Below are 12,772 nucleotides of genomic sequence, written 5' to 3' on the forward strand. Positions count from 1 at the left end.
CAGGATGAAGTGTCTTGGCAATCAAGAAGTATGTAGCTGATTCACAGTACACACGTGTGCGTGCTGATAAGGGCAAATTGAGGACTCTTTCCTACAAGCAATTACGTCAGGTTAAAAGAGCAGCGGCAAAAAAGCCTTGTCATAGCAGCAGACAAGTTTTTGAAGCTGCTGGTGCCTCCAACGTCCCCCGAACAACAAGATGCAGGGTCCTTCAGAGGTTTGCAGCTGTGCATACGCCATCCTGTCGACCTCCTCTATCCACTTCACACAAGCAGAAACGGCTCCAGTGGGCCAAACATTTCATGAAGACTGATTTCAGAACTGTTTTGTTCACGGATGAGTGCCGTGCAGCGCTCGATGGTCCAGATGGATGGAGTGGAGGATGGCTGGTTGATGGACACCCCACGCAAGCACGGCTACAGCGCCAACAAGGAGGAGGTGGAGTAATGTTTTGGGCTGGAATCATGGGGAGAGAGATTGTCGGCCCCTTTAGGATCCCTGAAGGCGCTAAAGATGAACTCCATAATGTATGTGGATTTTCTCAAACAGCACTTCCTGCCATGGTTCAAGAAGAAGAACCGTGTATTTCACAGCAAGATCATTTTTTTGCATGATAATGCACCATCTCATGCTACACATAAAACATCTGCATCTCTGGCTGATATGGGCATAAAAGGGGACAAACTTATGGTGTGACCCCCATGCTCCCCTGACCTCTACCCCATTCAGAACCTCTGCAGCATCATCAAAAGGAGTGTCTATGATGGCGGGAGGCAGTTCACATCTAAGCAACAGCTCTGGGAGGGTATTCTGTCCTCATGCAAATCAATTGAAGCAGAAACCATCCAAAACCTGACAAATTCAATGAACGAGAGAGTTCAGAAGCTCCTTTCGAACAAGGGGTCCTATGTGAAAATGTAACATCACCTAGAATAAAGTTTTGAGTTGAAAACTGTTTGATTTCAGTTTCTAATAACCTGCTAATGCTTATAATTTCAAAAATGACCAATTTTTTGGTGTTTATTAAAATGAAAAGGTTGATCGAAAAGTTTGGCGGATCTAAGAGTGTGGCAACCCAGTAGTCATGATTACTTCGAATTCTGACAATATGAGGGTCATGTTGCAGGTAGTGCAGCAAGAAGGCACTTATGTGTCTTGCGCATCTCGGAGCCCCAAAATTATTTTCCGGGCTAGATGCAGCTAAAAATTATTATTAATTTTAAATCTGGTGGAGCTTAGTATAGATGGCCTAATAGGATCAGTGCTGCACACTGCTACAAAGCCCAAATTATTTTCCAGCCAAGATACAGATAAACATGATTAGTAATTTTAAATCTGGTGGAGCTTATTATAGATGGCCTAATAGAATCAGTGCTGCACACTGCTACAAAGCCCAAATTATTTTCCAGCCAAGATACAGATAAACATGATTAGTAATTTGAAAGCTTAAAACGGTTGGTAGGGTGATTTTAACCAATCATCCATCTTTTACTCTCCCCAGGATGACACAGGGGTAGAAAAGTCATTTCGGCTCCATGATTTGTTCATCTTTATGAACGTGAGTCTGTCTACATTATCAGTGGAGAGCCGCGTGCGCTTATCTGTCAGCACACCACCAGCAGCGCTGAACACACGTTCAGACAGAACGCTGGCTGCGGGGCATGACAAGATCTCCAAGGCGTAAGTGGCTAGCTCCGGCCATTTATCCAGATTGGAAGCCCAAAAAGAGCAAGGGTCCAGTGACACAGTCATGGCTTCAATGTTTACTTGGAGATACTCCTGTACCATCGTCTCTAGGCGTTGACTATATGTCAGACTTCTTGTCTCCTGTGGCCTTGCAAAGGATGGGCTAAAAAAGTGGTGAAATGATTGCGCAAAATTGATGTTACCAGCAGATACTGTGGTTCTGTTATGGTTTGAGTGCTGAACACTTGACGGTCCCACGGTTGGCAATTCCAACGAATTGTGAGATTCACTACGTGCAGCACTGGTGTTTTGTGGAAAAGCACATGTAAGATTCTGCAACAGTCTCTGCTGATACTCCTGCATGCGTGCATCCCTTTCTATGGCAGGAATAATTTCTGCAAATTTACTTTTGCACCGGGGATCTAACAGTGTGGCAACCCAGTAGTCAGGATTATTTCTAATTCTCCCAATTCGAGGGTCATGTTGCAGGTAGTGCAGCAAGAAGGCACTCATGTGTGTTGCGCATCCAGGAGCACCAAGTCCCTGTTGTGTTGGTGGCGAGGTAACAATCATGCTTCCTTCCTCTGTCCTCTCCCCCCAACCTCGCACAACAGAAATGTGATCAAGGTCTCCCTCATCTGATGAGTCTTCCATCAGTTCGTCCTCCACTTCTTCCTGGGCTCCTGCACCTTCCTCACTAGTTTGGCTGCTACCATGCGCCCTGGTAAAACCATCTCCCCCACCCTCACATGCCTGCCGCCTTGGTGCTGCCGACCGTCTGGACCTTGCAGATGTTAGCCCTTCCGCATACAACTCCTCCTCCTCTACTTCCTCCACCTCCTGTTGTGCCACCACCTGACTCCGAATTTTGTTTAACATGTGCTCCAGCATGTAAATCACCGGAATAGTCATGCTGACAATGGCATCGTCAGCACTAAACATCTTCGTCGCCATTTCAAAACTGTGCAGAAGGGTGCATAGGTCCCTGATCTGAGACCACTCCTCCAGCGTGATTTGCCCCACCTCTGGATCTCGTTGGCCCAGGCTATACGTCAGAACGTATTGCACCAGGGCTTGTCGGTGCTGCCACAGTCGCTGCAACATGTGCAGAGTTGAATTCCACCGGGTAGGCACATCGCATTTTAGCCGGTGAAGTGGCAGGCCCAACGACTTCTGTAGAGATGTAAGTCGCTGAGCTGCGGGATGCGAACGGCAGAAGTGAGCACACAGCAACCGTGCCCTCTGCAGAAGGCCATCTAGTCTGGGATAGTGGGCTAAAAATTGCTGGACAACCAGGTTCAACACGTGAGCCATACAAGGCACGTGTGTGACATTGCCCCGGCGAAGGGCCGCACCCAGGTTTGCAGCATTGTCGCACACGGCCTTCCCTGGTTTCAGGTCCAGTGGAGACAACCATTCATGAAATTGGTTCTCCAGAGCTGACCACAACTCCTCAGCTGTGTGACTCACATTTCCCAGACATTTCAAAGTAAAAACCGCCTGATGACGTTGAGCCCTACTGCCAGCATAGTAAGGAGGTGTGCAGGATCCCTTCTGCGCAGTTAGAAAGCTTGTGGCATGACCAGACAGGCTTTGAGTGCAGGTGGAAGACCGAGAGGAGGTTGAGGAGGCAGAAACAGTGGAGGAACTTTGACATAAAGAGGATTGACGCACAACTCGTGGGGACGGCAAGACTTGGACAGCAGCCCCTTGTCCTGCTGTCATCATAGTTACCCAGTGCCCAGTCAGCGACATGTAACGCCCCTGTCCATGTCTACTCGTCCAAGTGTCTGTGGTGAAATGCACCCTGTCACACACAGAGTTTCTCAAAGAAGCGGTGATGTTGTGTGCGACTTGCTGGAGGAGCGCAGGCACACCTATCTTTGAGAAGTAGTGCCGACTGGGCATCTGGTACTGGGGCACTGCGACGGACATAAGGTCTCGAAAATCCTCTGTGTCCACCAGGCGGAAAGGCAGCATTTCTGTAGCCAAGAGCTTGCAGATGGTGAAATTCAACCTCTTAGCTTTCTCATGGCTAGGAGGAAATGGTCTTTTACTTGTCCACATCTGAGGGACTGAGGGCTGGCTATTGTGCTTAGACAGGGTTGATAAGGGTGTCCCCGGCAAACTGCCGGTCTGTGAGGAAGATGCAGGTGGACATGTTAGGTTGCCTTGATCCAAAGGTGGTGCTATCGATGTCGGACAGCGCTCAACACCAGCTGGTGTTACCACCTCCAAAGAAAATGATGACCTGCCAATCACGCTGGCTGTTGCGGGTAAAGAGGTGGCAGGTCTGCGCCCCAAAACAGGTGTGACTGCTGTCCCCCCAGTCACAGAGGATGAAGAGGCCGCGGATGCACAAGATATGGCAGACGGTGGTTGGCCCGGCCGGCTAGGCCGCATTGTAGCACACTGAGCTTCCCACTGCAACTTATGCTTCATGTCCATGTGCCGGTTCATGCATGAAGTACTCAAACTATGTATTTTTTGGCCTCTACTTAGCTTTTGCTGACAAATGTTACAGATAACACGAGTTGGGTCATCTTTATCGATCTGAAAAAATGCCCAGGCTATGCAAGGCTTAGCACCCATGCGACCTGAAGAGCCACCACGACTTGTGGTGAGAGGCAGAGTTGTGTTTGAGGATGCAGTTGTTGACGTGCTTCCAGTACTACGTCTCTGTCCAGGAAGGCGCAACCTGACCTCGTCGTCACTAGCATCTTCCTCCACCTCCTCTGCTGACCTCATCTCTTGGCTGACTGTGGGTTGACAGTAAGTGGGATCTCCAACCTCATCATCATCACCCTGTGCGTTATCACACCCGTCGTCCTCAGAGCCAACCTGTTCCTGCCCTGACAAAAAACTAAAGTTGTCGCTCCAATCAGGTATTTGAGTCTCATCATCATCTTCCTCATTGTCTCCACCAACAGGAGTTACAGTTTGGGAATGAGGGTCTACATTATGGTCAGAACCTTCTGCGTCTGGTCCTGGATCCGACTCATAAAGATTCTGGGCATCAGTGCAGATCATTTCCTCGTCTGGATTCACAGAAGCGCTGGAGTCGACCTCTGATTCCCAGGCTATAGTATGAGTAAACAGCTCTGTAGACTCAACCATCTGTTCTACCTCATACTCAGACGGGCAGCTGGAGATTTGGGAGCTGTGAGGAAGCAAGTGCGATTGGGGTGACACCTTTGAGGACTGGAGTATTTGTGATGTTGAAGTTGATGTGGAGGAGAGCCCACTTAAAGGAGCACTTGATATCCGTTGAAGCACCTGCTGTTTTTGTGCCTCATCTGGAATTTGTAGCGATTGGCGTGGCCGTAAGAAAGGGATCTTATCACATTGTCCGCTAAAAGAAGTAGACATTTTAGTTTGGCTGGAAGATGGTCTTTCTTCTGCAGATGTTACTATTGCTTTAACACCTACCCCACGGAAACAACCTTTTTTCCCCTTCCCAACACGCCTATTCCCCTTTCCACCAGCAGCAGGCCTTTTTCCACTCATTTTGGTGGTTAACTAATTTACATCTCTGGAGTTGTTTGCACAAAAAAACAATGGATGGGAACCGAGCAGAGCTGAGTGGCCAAACTGTGGTATTAGGCCAAAACTATTGGCTGGGTTAGATGCAGAAAAAAATTATATTCAATTTGCAACCTGATGGAGGTCAGTATAGATGGACTAATAGAACAAGTCCCACACACAGCTAGAAGCCCAAATATTTTTTCAGAGCTAGATGCAGACAAAAAATTATTTTGAATTTGCAACCTGATGGAGGTCAGTATAGGTGGACTAATAGAACAAGTCCCACACACTGCTAGAAGGCCAAATATTTTTTCAGAGATAGATGCAGAAAATAATTATATTCAGTTTGCAACCTGATGGAGGTCTGTATAGATGGATTAATAGAACAAGTCCCACACACAGCTAGAAGCCCAATATTTTTTCAGAGGTAGATGCAGAAAAAATTATATTCAGTTTGCAACCTGATGGAGGTCAGTATAGATGGACTAATACAGCAAGTCCCACACACAGCTAGAAGCCCAATATTTTTTCAGAGCTAGATGCAGAAAAAAATTATATTCAATTTGCAACCTGATGGAGGTCAGTATAGATGGAGTAATAGAACAAGTCCCACACACAGCTAGAAGCCCAAATATTTTTTCAGAGGTAGATGCAGATAAAAATTTCTTTTTAATTTGCAACCTGATGGAGGTCAGTATAGATGGACTAATAGAGAAAGTCCCACACACTGCTAGAAGGCCAAATATTTTTTCAGAGCTAGATGCAGAAAAAAATTATATTCAGTTTGCAACCTGATGGAGGTCTGTATAGATGGATTAATAGAACAAGTCCCACACACAGCTAGAAGCCCAATATTTTTTCAGAGGTAGATGCAGAAAAAAATATATTCAGTTTGCAACCTGATGGAGGTCAGTATAGATGGACTAATACAACAAGTCCCACACACAGCTAGAAGCCCAATATTTTTTCAGAGCTAGATGCAGAAAAAAATTATATTCAATTTGCAACCTGATGGAGGTCAGTATAGATGGAGTAATAGAACAAGTCCCACACACAGCTAGAAGCCCAAATATTTTTTCAGAGGTAGATGAAGATAAAAATTATTTTTAATTTGCAACCTGATGGAGGTCAGTATAGATGGACTAATAGAGAAAGTCCCACACACTGCTAGAAGGCCAAATATTTTTTCAGAGCTAGATGCAGAAAAAAATTATATTCAGTTTGCAACCTGATGAAGGTCTGTATAGATGGATTAATAGAACAAGTCCCACACACAGCTAGAAGCCCAATATTTTTTCAGAGGTAGATGCAGAAAAAAATATATTCAGTTTGCAACCTGATGGAGGTCAGTATAGATGGACTAATACAACAAGTCCCACACACAGCTAGAAGCCCAATATTTTTTCAGAGCTAGATGTAGAAAAAAATTATATTCAATTTGCAACCTGATGGAGGTCAGTATAGATGGAGTAATAGAACAAGTCCCACACACAGCTAGAAGCCCAAATATTTTTTCAGAGCTAGATGCAGATAAAAATTATTTGTAATTTGCAACCTGACGGAGGTCAGTATAGATGGACTAATAGAGAAAGTCCCACACACTGCTGGAAGGCCAAATATTTTTTCAGAGCTGGATGCAGAAAAAAATTATATTCAGTTTGCAACCTGATGGAGGTCTGTGTAGATGGATTAATAGAACAAGTCCCACACACAGCTAGAAGCCCAATATTTTTTCAGAGGTAGATGCAGAAAAAAATATATTCAGTTTGCAACCTGATGGAGGTCAGTATAGATGGACTAATACAACAAGTCCCACACACAGCTAGAAGCCCAATATTTTTTCAGAGCTAGATGCAGAAAAAAATTATATTCAATTTGCAACCTGATGGAGGTCAGTATAGATGGAGTAATAGAACAAGTCCCACACACAGCTAGAAGCCCAAATATTTTTTCAGAGGTAGATGCAGATAAAAATTATTTTTAATTTGCAACCTGATGGAGGTCAGTATAGATGGACTAATAGAGAAAGTCCCACACACTGCTAGAAGGCCAAATATTTTTTCAGAGCTAGATGCAGAAAAAAATTATATTCAGTTTGCAACCTGATGGAGGTCTGTTTAGATGGATTAATAGAACAAGTCCCACACACAGCTAGAAGCCCAATATTTTTTCAGAGGTAGATGCAGAAAAAAATATATTCAGTTTGCAACCTGATGGAGGTCAGTATAGATGGACTAATACAACAAGTCCCACACACTGCTAGAAGCCCAATATTTTTTCAGAGCTAGATGCAGAAAAAAATTATATTCAATTTGCAACCTGATGGAGGTCAGTATAGATGGACTAATAGAGAAGTCCCACACACTGCTAGAAGGCCAAATATTTTTTCAGAGCTAGATGCAGAAAAAAATTATATTCAGTTTGCAACCTGATGGAGGTCAGTATAGATGGACTAATAGAGAAAGTCCCACACACTGCTAGAAGGCCAAATATTTTTTCAGAGCTAGATGCAGAAAAAAATTATATTCAGTTTGCAGCCTGATGGAGGTCAGTATAGATGGACTAATAGAGAAAGTCCCACACACTGCTAGAAGGCCAAATATTTTTTCAGAGCTAGATGCAGAAAAAAATTATATTCAGTTTGCAACCTGATGGAGGTCTGTATAGATGGATTAATAGAACAAGTCCCACACACAGCTAGAAGCCCAATATTTTTTCAGAGGTAGATGCAGAAAAAAATATATTCAGTTTGCAACCTGATGGAGGTCAGTATAGATGGACTAATACAACAAGTCCCACACACAGCTAGAAGCCCAATATTTTTTCAGAGCTAGATGTAGAAAAAAATTATATTCAATTTGCAACCTGATGGAGGTCAGTATAGATGGAGTAATAGAACAAGTCCCACACACAGCTAGAAGCCCAAATATTTTTTCAGAGCTAGATGCAGATAAAAATTATTTGTAATTTGCAACCTGACGGAGGTCTGTATAGATGGACTAATAGAGAAAGTCCCACACACTGCTGGAAGGCCAAATATTTTTTCAGAGCTAGATGCAGAAAAAAATTATATTCAGTTTGCAACCTGATGGAGGTCTGTGTAGATGGATTAATAGAACAAGTCCCACACACAGCTAGAAGCCCAATATTTTTTCAGAGGTAGATGCAGAAAAAAATATATTCAGTTTGCAACCTGATGGAGGTCAGTATAGATGGACTAATACAACAAGTCCCACACACAGCTAGAAGCCCAATATTTTTTCAGAGCTAGATGCAGAAAAAAATTATATTCAATTTGCAACCTGATGGAGGTCAGTATAGATGGAGTAATAGAACAAGTCCCACACACAGCTAGAAGCCCAAATATTTTTTCAGAGGTAGATGCAGATAAAAATTATTTTTAATTTGCAACCTGATGGAGGTCAGTATAGATGGACTAATAGAGAAAGTCCCACACACTGCTAGAAGGCCAAATATTTTTTCAGAGCTAGATGCAGAAAAAAATTATATTCAGTTTGCAACCTGATGGAGGTCTGTATAGATGGATTAATAGAACAAGTCCCACACACAGCTAGAAGCCCAATATTTTTTCAGAGGTAGATGCAGAAAAAAATATATTCAGTTTGCAACCTGATGGAGGTCAGTATAGATGGACTAATACAACAAGTCCCACACACTGCTAGAAGCCCAATATTTTTTCAGAGCTAGATGCAGAAAAAAATTATATTCAATTTGCAACCTGATGGAGGTCAGTATAGATGGACTAATAGAGAAGTCCCACACACTGCTAGAAGGCCAAATATTTTTTCAGAGCTAGATGCAGAAAAAAATTATATTCAGTTTGCAACCTGATGGAGGTCAGTATAGATGGACTAATAGAGAAAGTCCCACACACTGCTAGAAGGCCAAATATTTTTTCAGAGCTAGATGCAGAAAAAAATTATATTCAGTTTGCAGCCTGATGGAGGTCAGTATAGATGGACTAATAGAGAAAGTCCCACACACTGCTAGAAGGCCAAATATTTTTTCAGAGCTAGATGCAGAAAAAAATTATATTCAGTTTGCAACCTGATGGAGGTCTGTATAGATGGATTAATAGAACAAGTCCCACACACAGCTAGAAGCCCAATATTTTTTCAGAGGTAGATGCAGAAAAAAATATATTCAGTTTGCAACCTGATGGAGGTCAGTATAGATGGACTAATACAACAAGTCCCACACACAGCTAGAAGCCCAATATTTTTTCAGAGCTAGATGTAGAAAAAAATTATATTCAATTTGCAACCTGATGGAGGTCAGTATAGATGGACTAATACAACAAGTCCCACACACAGCTAGAAGCCCAATATTTTTTCAGAGCTAGATGTAGAAAAAAATTATATTCAATTTGCAACCTGATGGAGGTCAGTATAGATGGAGTAATAGAACAAGTCCCACACACAGCTAGAAGCCCAAATATTTTTTCAGAGCTAGATGCAGATAAAAATTATTTGTAATTTGCAACCTGATGGAGGTCAGTATAGATGGACTAATACAACAAGTCCCACACACAGCTAGAAGCCCAATATTTTTTCAGAGCTAGATGCAGAAAAAAATTATATTCAATTTGCAACCTGATGGAGGTCAGTATAGATGGAGTAATAGAACAAGTCCCACACACAGCTAGAAGCCCAAATATTTTTTCAGAGTTAGATGCAGAAAAAAATATATTCAGTTTTCAACCTGATGGAGGTCAGTATAGATGGACTAATAGAGAAAGTCCCACACACTGCTAGAAGGCCAAATATTTTTTCAGAGTTAGATGCAGAAAAAAATTATATTCAATTTGCAACCTGATGGAGGTCAGTATAGATGGACTATTAGAATGATGGTATGCCCAAAAGATTTTACTTCACTAGGTGCAGTAAAAAAAATGGTATTCTATACACAGGTGGTATATCTTGCAACACAGATAGGCTACTCCACTGACTAACACACTCTGCAATAGGCCAAAAAGGATTAGCTTTGCTAGATTCAGCCAAATGCTGTGAAAAAAACTTGCACAGCACTGGCACAGACCTGCCTGGCAAAAACTGATAGGAACTGATGTAACCTAGTCCTGAAAAGGACTCCAATTACAATTAGTCTTTACTCCCACAACCTATCTATTTAAGAGCACAGACCTGCCTGATAAAAGTCGTAGGAAATGCTGTAACCTAGTCCTTAAAAGGACTGCAATCACAACTATTCCCTACTCCCAAGCTATCTGTAGATTTGTGCGAAAATTGGCTTGAAATTAACAAGGTATAGCGCACACAGCAACAGCGGTGCCGTCTAACACGCAGCTGCAGCAGTGAGAAAATGGTGGCGACAGGGAAAATGGCTTGGTCTTATAGGGCAAGGACATGTGACATACACTGCCAATGACACATGCCCTTGCTTGTGTGAAAAAAAGCACTTCGCTCCGTGTGTGCGCTGCTGATAGGCTGACAGACTGCACCTCCCCACTGTAAATGCGGGAAAGAGAAAAAAAAATGGAGATCTTCATTATTCCTGCAGAGATCCATCCCCTGCCCCTCCCCCCACCCCGCTGTACACTCAAACTGCGTATTAACATTAATTTTCATCATTACTGAGAAAAAATCCAGTTATGATTTTGGTGCACGAACAGTTATCGAACATAACCTCGAACAGCCCAATTTTTCTCAAATAGTTCGTGTTCGCCGAACGGCTTGAACACCGCCCAAAACAGCTCGAATTTGAGATTGGCGAACAGTTCGAGTAGAACAACGCTCATCTCTACTTGCAACCACAGTTTAAGACTCTGCCCTCCTATGTCAGAGACTCAATGAATGTCCTGAAACAACTGGATGAACTACATTTGGAACCTGATATGCTTCTTGTTATGTCGGATGTTGAATCGCTTTACACCAGCATCCGCCATGAGGATAGTTTAAAAGCAGCCCTTTTTTTCCTTGAGTCCTGTCATTTAGATGTTGACACGAGGGGTATTGTGTTGGAGTTGTTGCGATTCATTTTGACACATAATTTTTTTACATTCAAGAACCGATTCTTTTTACAGAGATGAGATATAGCAATGGGAACAGCAGGTGCACCTTCTTATGCTAAACTCTTTCTGGGTTATTGGGAGAGTGACAAACTCCTTGATGATGCACACACCGCTCCCCAGATCCTTGGATGGTTTAGTCAAATTGACAACGTCCCTTTCATTTGGCAGGGCTCTGCCAGTGATCTTCAGCTTTTTTATGTCTACAATGAATTGCAACGACCCCAACATTAGGCTCACCTATACTTTTCACCATCTAGAGATCTCATTTTTGCATGTTAAGTTGAAAGTAAAAATTAATGCTTCAATACATACTGATGTGTACCATAAGGAGACCTTGGTAAATGCACTGTTACACGCCTGCCTCCTCTGCACATATGGGTTAAACTATTAGGGCAGTCCCAGTGGGCCAATTACTCCGCATAAGGAGAATATGCAAGTCGGAGGAACTATTTGAGAACCAGACTGTGGAGAAGTTTTTAGCCAGTGGATATATTAAGAGAAGCATTAAAAAAGGCTATCTACTGGCTAGGAATGCGACTAGAAGGGATTTACTTTACTTCTCCAAATCACCACCAATGACTGCTAGAAAATGCAAAAATCTTAGGGATATTCTAGTAAGAAGTAATTATGTGGCGAAGCCGCTGATTGTTTCAAAGTGAGTAGACATAAATGGGGCTGCTACTCGTGCGGCGACTGTTTGACATGCAGGAATCTAGTACATGCCACGTCATTCACCTCTGCTGACAGCTCTAGGGAATTCAAAATTACAGACTACATTTCCTGCAATACCACATTGTATACTTATCTATGTGGGTCTCACATCTCGCGATCGACAAGTACGTACTTGCAAGTATGTGAGGGACATTATGGCCGACCATGGCTCATCACCACTAGTGATGAGCGAACATGCTCGCCACAGCTCGGTGCTCGCCCGAGCATCACGGTGCTCGACAAGCTCGGCGCTCGGCTAGTATTTCCGGGTTGCTTGGAAGGGAACTCGGGTCCCCGTCTTGCATGTTTAGCGCTCTTTAGAGAGCCAATGAACATGCAGGGATTGCTTGCCACATACTGTAATGCCATAGCCATGTTGGTTGTGGGCATTATAGTGATTGGCTGGCCGCACAGCGTCATCAAGTCTATATAAGACCTGGCGCTGCTATGCTCGTCACAGTCTACCCCAGAATCAGGCAGAGTAGGGAGAGTTGCTGCTGAATCAGGGAGAGATTTTCTGGTTTAGAGTTAGTATAGGTATTCCACAACATATACTGTGCAGTGGGGAAAAAAGTATTTAGTCAGCCACCAATTGTGCAAGTTCTCCCACTTAAAAAGATGAGAGAGGCCTGTAATTAACATCATAGGTAGACCTCAACTATGATAGACAAAATGAGTAAACAAATCCTGAAAATCACATTGTCTGATTTGGAAAGAAATTTTTCATAGGTGAAGGTGATAGCGGGAATTAGGCAGGCAGGCGGTGTATGTGGCAGACTGCAGTGCATGATACAGCACAAG

At 43.2% G+C, this 12,772-nt stretch overlaps 1 protein-coding gene across 1 annotated transcript in view; it reads right to left on the reverse strand.

Annotated features, from left to right (window-relative positions):
* ITGBL1 (integrin subunit beta like 1) overlaps positions 1–12,772 on the reverse strand; it is a 768,314-nt gene that overhangs the window by 57,059 nt on the left and 698,483 nt on the right. The window lies entirely within an intron of this gene.

This window comes from Phyllobates terribilis, unplaced genomic scaffold, assembly GCF_046119375.1.
Source record: "Phyllobates terribilis strain yellow unplaced genomic scaffold, ASM4611937v1 Scaffold_2__4_contigs__length_985480577, whole genome shotgun sequence".
NCBI lineage: Eukaryota > Metazoa > Chordata > Amphibia > Anura > Dendrobatidae > Phyllobates > Phyllobates terribilis.